The sequence below is a fragment of the Narcine bancroftii genome, chromosome 9, assembly GCF_036971445.1.
Source record: "Narcine bancroftii isolate sNarBan1 chromosome 9, sNarBan1.hap1, whole genome shotgun sequence".
In the NCBI taxonomy this organism is placed as follows: Eukaryota; Metazoa; Chordata; class Chondrichthyes; order Torpediniformes; family Narcinidae; genus Narcine; species Narcine bancroftii.
In genome coordinates, this window is record NC_091477.1 from 61,953,661 (window position 1) to 61,963,273 (window position 9,613).

The following is a 9,613-nucleotide window of genomic DNA, read 5'->3' on the forward strand; positions in this document are numbered from 1 at the left end:
ATTTACAGGACAGATCAAAATGGAGGAGACTAATGTAGTAGAACAGATGAAAATGAAGTACCAATACAATTGAAAATGGACAAGACTGAGGTAGCAGAACATATGAAAATGAACTAGACTGATGTACAAGAACAGATGTAAATGGACTAGACTGATGTACAAGAACAGATGAAAATGGACTAGACTGATGTACCATAACACAGGAAAATTACATAGTGTGCTGTACCAGAATAAATGAAATTAGGCTAGACTGATATACCAGTACATATGAAAACGTACTAGACGGATCTACAAAAACAGATGAAAATGGACTAGAATGAATGACCAGAAGGGATGAAAGTGGATGAGACAGATGTAGAAGAAGGTATAAAAATGGACTAGACAGATCTATCAGGACAGATAAAAAGGGACAAGATTCATGTACCAGAAGAGATGAAAATAGGTGATACTGATTTATCAGAACAGGTGAAATGGGCTACACTGATGTATCATATCCCACAAAAATGCACTAGACTGATGAACCAGTACAGATAAAAATGGGATGAACAGGCTGCAACAGAACAGATGAAAATGGAATAGACTCATGTACCAGAAGGGATGTAAATGTGCTAGACTGATATAGCAGAATCGGTGAAAATGGATAAGACTGAAGTACCAGAAGAGATGAAAATGGATGAGACTGATGTAAAAGAACGTATGAAAATGGACTAGACACATCTATCAGAACAGATGAAAATGGACTAGACTTATGTACCAGAAGTGATGAAAATGGGGTAGACTAATATAGCAGAACCGTTGAAACTGGAGTAGACTTTTATACCAGAGCAGATGAAAATGTCTTAGATGGATGAAACAGTAGAGATGAAAATGGACTAGACTTAAGTACCTGAGCAGTATAAAATTGATAAGACTAATGTACCAGATGAGATAAAAATGGGCTAGACTGGTTAACCAGAGCTGTTAAAATTGATTAGACTTATTTACCACAATAGGTAAAAATGTTCCAGACTGATATACCAGAACAGAAGAAAATAGACTAGACTGATGTAGCACTACAGAATTTAATCGGCTAGACAGATGTACGAGAAGAGATGAAAATGGATTAGGCTGATATACCAGAACAGATGAAAATGTGATAGAATGATGTATCAATAATTATGAAAATGCACTAGTTTACTTTACAGAATAGATGAAAATGGACTGAACTGATGTACCAGAACAGAAGAAAATGGACTAGACTGAATTTACAGAACAGATGAAAAAGGAGGAGACTAATGTACCAGAAGAGATGAAAATGGGCTAGACTGATGTACCAGTACAGATGAAAATGAACTAGACTGATATGACATACAGATGAAAATGGGCTAGGCTAATGACCCGATCAGAGAAAATGGACTAGACTTAAGTACCAGAGCAGATGAAAATTGTTTAGACTAATGTACCAGATGAGGTGAAAATGTGCTCGACTGGTTAACCAGAGCAGTTAAAATTGATTAGACTAATTTACCACAATAGATAAAAATGGTCTAGACTAATATACTCGAACAGATGAAAATGAACTTGATTGATGTAGCAGAACATAGGAAAATGTGCTAGACTGATGTATCATTAATGATGAAAATGCACTAGACGTACGCGACAGAATAAATGAAAATGGGCTAGAATGATGTTACAAAAGAGATGAAAATGGAGGAGACTAAGGTACCAAAAGGCATGAAAAAATGCTAGACTGATGTACCAGTACAGATGAAAATGGTCTAGACTGAAGTAGCAGAAAAAATGAAAATGGGCAAGAATGATGCACTGGAACAGAGTGAAATGGACAAGACTGATGTACAAGAACAAATGAACAGATCAAAATGGAGGAGACTAATGTACCAGAACAGATGAAAATGGGCTAAACTGATGTACCAATACAGTTGAAAATGGACAAGACTGAGGTAGCAGAACATATGAAAATGAACTAGACTGATGTACAAGAACAGATGTAAATGGACTAGACTGATCTAATAGAAGAGATGAAAAGGGTCAAGATTCATGTACCAGAAGAGATGAAAATAGGTGATACTGATTTATCAGAACAGGTGAAATGGGCTACACTGATGTATCATAAACCACAAAAATGCACTAGACTGATGAACCAGTACAGATAAAAATGGGATAAACAGGCTGCAACAGAACAGATGAAAATGGAATAGACTAATGTACCAGAAGGGATGTAAATGTGCTAGACTGATATAGCAGAATCGGTGAAAATGGATAAGACTGAAGTATGAGGACATATGAAAATGAACGTGACTCATGTACCAGAACAGTTGAAAATGGAGTAGACTTTTGTACCAGACCAGATGTGAATAGCTTAGAGAGAATTACAAGTACAGATGAAAATTGGTGCGAGTGATATACCAGAACAGATGAAAATGGGATGAACATGCTGTAATGGAACAGATGAAAATGGAATAGACTAATGTTCCAGAAGGGATGTAAATGTGCTAGACTGATATAGCAGAACCTTTGAAAATGGACAAAACTGAAGTACCAGAAGAGATGAAAATAGATGAGACTGATGTACAAGAACGTATGAAAATAGACTAGACACATCTATCAGAACAGATGAAAATGGACTAGACTTATGTACCAGAAGTGATGAAAATGGGCTAGACTGATGTGACATACAGATGAAAGTGGGCTAGGCTAATGACCCGATCAGAGAAAATGGACTAGACTTAAGTACCAGAGCAGATGAAAATTGACTAGACTAATGTACCAGATGAGGTGAAAATGTGCTCGACTGGTTAACCAGAGCAGTTAAAATTGATTAGACTAATTTACCACAATAGATAAAAATGGTCCAGACTAATATACTCGAACAGATGAAAATGAACTAGCAGAACGTAGGAAAATGTGCTAGACTGATGTATCATTAATGATGAAAATCCACTAGATGTATGCGACAGAATAGATGAAAATAGGCTAGACTGATGTTACAGAAGAGATGAAAAGGGAGGAGACTAATGTACCGAAAGACATGAAAAAATGCTAGACTGATGTACCAGGACAGATGAAAATGGCCTAGACTGAAGTAGCAGAAAAAAATGAAAATGGGCAAGAATGATGCACTGGAACAGATTGAAATGGACAAGACTGATGTAGCAGAACATGTGAAAATGGACCAGACTGATGTACAACTACAGATGAAAATGGCAAGACTGAGGTAATAGAAAAAATGAAAATGGGCAAGAATGATGCATTAGAACAGATGAAAATGGACAAGACTGATGTAGGAGAACATATGAAAATGGACTAGACTGATGTACAAGAACAGATGAAAATGCGATGAACTGCTGTGCCATAACAGAGGAAAATGAACTAGAATGATATACCAGAATAATTGAAATTGGGCTAGACTGATGTACTAGTATATATGAAAATGGACTAGACTGATCTACAAGAACAGATGAAACTGGAATAGACTGAACTACCAGAGGAGATAAAAATGGATGAGCCTGATGTACAAGAATATATGAAAATGAACTTGATAAATCTACCAGAACAGATGAAAATGGCATGAAGTGCTGTAACGGAACAGATGAAAATGAACGAGATTAATACCAGAAGAGATGAAAATGGACTAGACTGATATAGCAGAACAGATGAAAATGAACAAGACTGATGTACAAGAACATATGAAAATGGACGAGACTCATGTTTAAGAATAATTGAAAATGGAGTAGACTTATGTACCAGCGAAGATGAAAATGGCTTAGATGGATGTTCCAGTACCGATGAAAGTGGACAAGTCTAATGTACCAGGAAATATAAAAATTGGCAAGACTGATGTACCAGAACATACGAGAATGTGCTAGAATGATATATCATTAATGACAAAAAGGCATTAGACTTATTTTAAAGAATGGATGAAAATGGGCTAGACTGATGTACCAGAACAGAAGAAAATGGACTAGATTCATGTAGCAGAATACTTGAAAATAGGCAATTCTGATTTACCAGAACAGGTGAAATGGGCTAAACTGATGTATCATAAAGACGAAAATACACTAGACTGATGTTCCAGATGAGATGAAAATGGGCTAAGCTGATTAACCAGAGCAATTAAAATTGACTAGACTTATTTACCACAATAGATAAAAATGATCCAGACTGATATAACAGAACAGATGAAAATAGATTAGACTGATGTAGCAGAACAGAATATAATAGGCTAGAGTGATGTACCAGAACAGATGAAAATAGATTAGACTGAAATACCAGATCTGATAAGAATTAGCTACACTTATCCACCAAAACAGATGAAAATGGATTAGGCTGTTGTACCAGTACGGATGAAATTGTGCTGGACTGATGTATAATTAATGATGAAAATGCAATTGACTTATGTTACAGAATAGATAAACATGGGCTAGACTGATGTACCAGAACAGAAGAAAATGGACTAGACTGATGTTACAGAACAGATGAAAATGGAGGAGACAAATGTACCAAAAGAAATGAAAATGGGCTATACTGAAGCTTATACAGAGCCGTTGTCATACCCACACTCCTGTTCAGCTCCGAATCATGGGTCCTCTACCGGCGTCACCTATGGCTCCTAGAACGCTTCCACCAGCGTTGTCTCCGCTCCATCCTCAACATTCATTGGAGTGACTTCATCCCTAACATTGAAGTACTCGAGATGGCAGAGGCCGACAGCATTGAATCCATGCTGCTGAAAATCCAACTGCGTCTCCAGAATGGAGGACCAGAATGGAGGACCATCACCTTCCCAAGATCATGTTATATGGCGAGCTCTCCACTGGCCGCCATGACAGAGGTGCACCAAATAAGAGGTACAAAGACTGCCTAAAGAAATCTCTTGGTGCCTGCCGCATTGACCACCGCCAGTGGGCTGATATCGCCTCAAACCGTGCATCTTGGCACCTCACAGTTCGGCGGGCAGCAACCTCTTTTGAAGAAGACCGCAGAGCCCACCTCACTGACAAAAGACAAAGGAGGAAAAACCCAACACCCAACCCAAACCAACCAATTTTCCCCTGCAACCGCTGCAACCGTGTCTGCCTGTCCCGCATCTGACTTGTCAGCCACAAACGAGCCTGCAGCTGACGTGGACGTTTACCCCTCCATAAATCTTCATCTGTGAAGCCAAGCCAAAGAAAGAAGACTGAAGTAGAAGAAAAATGAAAACGGGCAAGAATGATGCACTGGAACTGGTGAAAATGGACAAGACTGATGTAGCAGAACATATGAAAATGGACTAGACTGATGTACAAGAACAGATGAAAATTGAATAGTCTGATGTACAAGAACAGATAAAAATGGACTAGACTGATGATCTAGAACAGATGAAAATGGATTAGACAGATCCACCAGAACAGATAAAAATGGTCTAGACTGATGATACATGACAGGTGAAAATGGACTAGATTAATGTACCAGAACAGATGAAAATGGGTGATACTTATTTACCAGAACAGGTGAAATGGGCTCCTCTGACATAACAGAAGAAAATGCACTTGACTGATGTACGAGAATAGATGAAAATGGGCTAGGTTCAAGTACCAGTATACTGGTGCAGTATACTGCTGTACTAGAACAGATGAATGGCCTACACTGATGTATCATAACAGACAAAACTGCACTAGACCAATGTACCAGAATAGATGAAAATGGGCTGGATTATTTAGCAGATCTGATGAAAATTGGAGACACTTATCCACCCAACCAGATGAATATGGATTAGGCTGATGTCCCAGAACAGATGAAAATGGATTAAACTGATGGTACAGAACAGATGAAAAAGGAGGAGATAAATGTACCGAAAGAGCTATATACTGATGTACCAGTACAGACGAAAATGGACTAGACTGAAGTAACAGAAAGAATGAAAATGGGCAAGAATGATGCACTGCAAGAGATGAAAATGGACAAGACTGATGTAGCAGAACATATGAAAATTGTCTAGACTGATAAACAAGAACAGATGAAAATAGACTAGACTGAACTACCAGAAGAGATGAAAATGGATGAGACTGATGTAGCAGATCTGATGAAAAATAGCTACATTTATCCACCAAAAGAGATGAAAATGGATTAGGCTGATGTAGCAGAGCAGATGAAAATGGACTTGACTGAAGTAGCAGAAAAAATTAAAATGGGCAAGAATGATGCACTGAAAGAGATGAAAATGGACAAGACTGATGTACCAGAACATATGAAAATGGACTAGACTGATGTAGCAGAACAGAATACAATAGGCTAGACTGATTTACAAGAACAATTGAAAATGGACTAGACTGATGTACCAGATCTGATGAGAATTAGCTGCACTTATCCACCAAAACAGATGAAAATGGATTAGGCTGATGTACCAGAACAGAAGAAAATGGACTAGACTGATGTACCAGTACAGATAAAAACGTGCTAGACTGATTTCACAGAACAGATGAAAATGGGCTGGACTGATGTACCAGTTCAGATCAAAATATGCTAGACAGATGTACCAGTACAGGAGAAAATTGACTAGACTGATGTACCAGTCCAGATGAAAATGGGCTAGACTGATCTCACAGTCCAGATGAAAATGGACTAGACTGATCTCACAGTCCAGATGAAAATGGACTAGACTGATCTCACAGTCCAGATGAAAATGGACTAGACTGATCTCACAGTACAGATGAAAATGGACTAGACTTGTGTACCAGTACAGATGAAAATGGACGAGACTGAAGTACCATATACAGATCAAAATGGGCTGGACTGATGTACCAGTACAGATCAAAATGTGCTAGACAGATGCACCAGTACAGGAGAAAATTGACTAGACTGATGTACCAGTATAGATGAAAATTGGCTAAACTGATGTACCAGTAAAGATGAAAATGAGCCAGATGGATGTACCAGTACAGAGGAAATTGTGCTAGACTGATGTAGCAGTACAGGTCACAATGATACACAGTACAGGTCTGATGTACCAGTACAAATGAAAATGGACTAGGGAATGTACCAGTACAGATCAAAATGTTCTAGGCTGATGTACCAGTACAGATCAAAATGTGCTAAACTGATGTACAAGAACAGATGAATATAGACTAGTCTGATATACCATTACAGATGAAAATGGACTAGACTGATGTACCAGTACAGATGAAAATGGACTAGAATGTTATACCAGTACTTGTCAAAATGGGTTAGACTGATGTACCAGTACAGGTGAAAATGAACTAGAATATGTACCAGTACACGTGATTATGTACATTACGGATGAAAATGGACTAGATTGATGTATTAGTACCGATGAAAATGGACTAGAATGATATACCAGAACTTGTCAAAATGGGTTAGACTGATATACCACTACAGATGAATATGGACTAGACTGATGTACCAGTACAGATGAAAATGAACTAGTCTGATGTACCAGTAAAGATGATTATGGACTACACTTATATACCATTACACATGAAAATGGACTAGACTGATTTACCATGTGTAAATCAAAATTGACTGGACTGATGTTCTAGTAGAGATCAAAATGTGCTAGACTGATGTACCAGTACAGATGAATATGGACTAGACTGATGTACCAGTACAGATGAAAATGAACTAGTCTGATGTACCAGTAAAGATGATTATGGACTACACTTATGTACCAGTACAGATGAAAATGGACGAGACTAATGTACCTGTACAGATGACATTGTAAAATTAGCAATAACTAGTTGCATGAGTTTCAGATGGTAGAATAAACTGGAGTAATGTAATTTATCTCATAATCATATAAAAAATACTTGACATTTTGCCATCTATAAGATGTCCAGAGGATTCATTCATTCTGCAACTAACATTGTCTTGTCTCTGTGGAATCTTACCTTTGAGTACAGGAGTTAAGTTGTTCTGGTGAGGTTGTGTAACACATTGGGGAGGCCAAATTTGGAGTATTAGTTGCTGTTCTGGTTGCTGAACCACAGGAAGGACATCAATAAGAGTGAAAGAATGCAGAGAAGATTTACTAAGATGTTGCCAGGTCTTCAGAAGTTTAGTTACAAAGAAAGAGTAAACAGTTAGGACTTTATTCTTGGAACATAGAAGAATGAGGAAAGATTTGATAGAGGTTTACAACATTTTGAGGGGTATAGACAGAGTAAATGTGTGTAGCCTTTTTCCACTTAGATTATGAGAGAATAATACTAGAGGACATGGATTTAGGGTGAAAGGGGCAAGGTTTAGGGAGAACCTTTTCACTCAGAGAGTGGTGGGAGTGTGGAATGAGCTGCTGTCTGATGTGGTAAATGTGGGCTCACTCTTACAATTTAATAATAAATTGGATAGATACATGGATGGGAGAGGTCTGGAGGTTAATGGAATGGCTGGAGATCAGTGGGATTAGAGGAATGATATTTTTGCACAGACTAGAAGGGCTGAATGACCAGTTCTTCTGTGCTGTAGTGTTCTATGCTTCTATGTATTATTTGGCGTGAAATAGAAAAAAGGAAACTATAGACCTATAAGTCTGACATAAGTGGTTGGGAAGATATTAGATGAAGGATGAAGTTATGAAATACCTGGAAATGCATGACAGAATAGGTCCTAGTCAGCATGATTTTTTAAAGGGTAGGTCCTATCTGAAGTTTTTTGAAGAAATCTCAGGTTGGATAGACAAAGGAGAGGCCGTGGATGTTATATATTTGGATTTTGAAAAGGCTTTTGATAAGGTGCCGCACGTTAGGCTGATAAATAAGATGAGGGTCCATGGAATTATAGGGATGCTATTAGACTGGATAGAAAATTGGCTGATAGGCAGAAAGCAAAGAGTTGAAATTAAGGGATCCCATTCAGCTTGGTTGCCTGTAACAAGCGGTGCTCCACAGGGCTGCTGCAACAATTTATATTAATGATTTGGATTGTGGAATGAATGGTTTTATGGCCAAATTTGTGGGTGACACTAAGATAGATGGTGGAGCAGGAACTATTGAAGAAACCATAAAATTGCAGAGGGATATAGACAGATTGGGAGACTGGGCAAAAATATAGCAGATGAAGTACAATCTTGAGAAGTGTTCGGTTCTACATTTTGGCAGTGGAAATAAACAGGCAGAGAACTGTTTGGATGGGGAGAAAATTCAATCCTCGGAGGTGCAAAGAGACCTGGGTGTCCTCGTGCAGGGAAATCTAAAAGTTAATGCCCAGATGGGATTGGTAGTGAAGAAGGCGAATGCTATATTGGCAATCATGTCAAGAGGTATAGTGTATGAGTAGAGAGGTGTTAATGAGACTCTATGGGGCACTGGTGAGTCCCCAATCTAGAGTACTGTGTGCAGTTTTGGGCTCCCTATCTTAGAAAGGATGTGATGCTTTTGGAGAGGGTGCAGAGGAGGTGTACCAGGATGATTCCCGGAATGCAGGGGCTGGTGTAGGGGAGCATTTGGCAATTCTAGGATTGTACTCATTGGAGTATTGGAGAATGAGGGGGGATCTCATAGGGACATTTCAAATATTGAAAGGTTTTGATAGAGTGAATGTGGATAAGATGTTTCCCTTGGTGGGTGAGTCGAGGACAAGGGGTCACAGTCTTAAAATTACAAGTTGTCCATTAGAA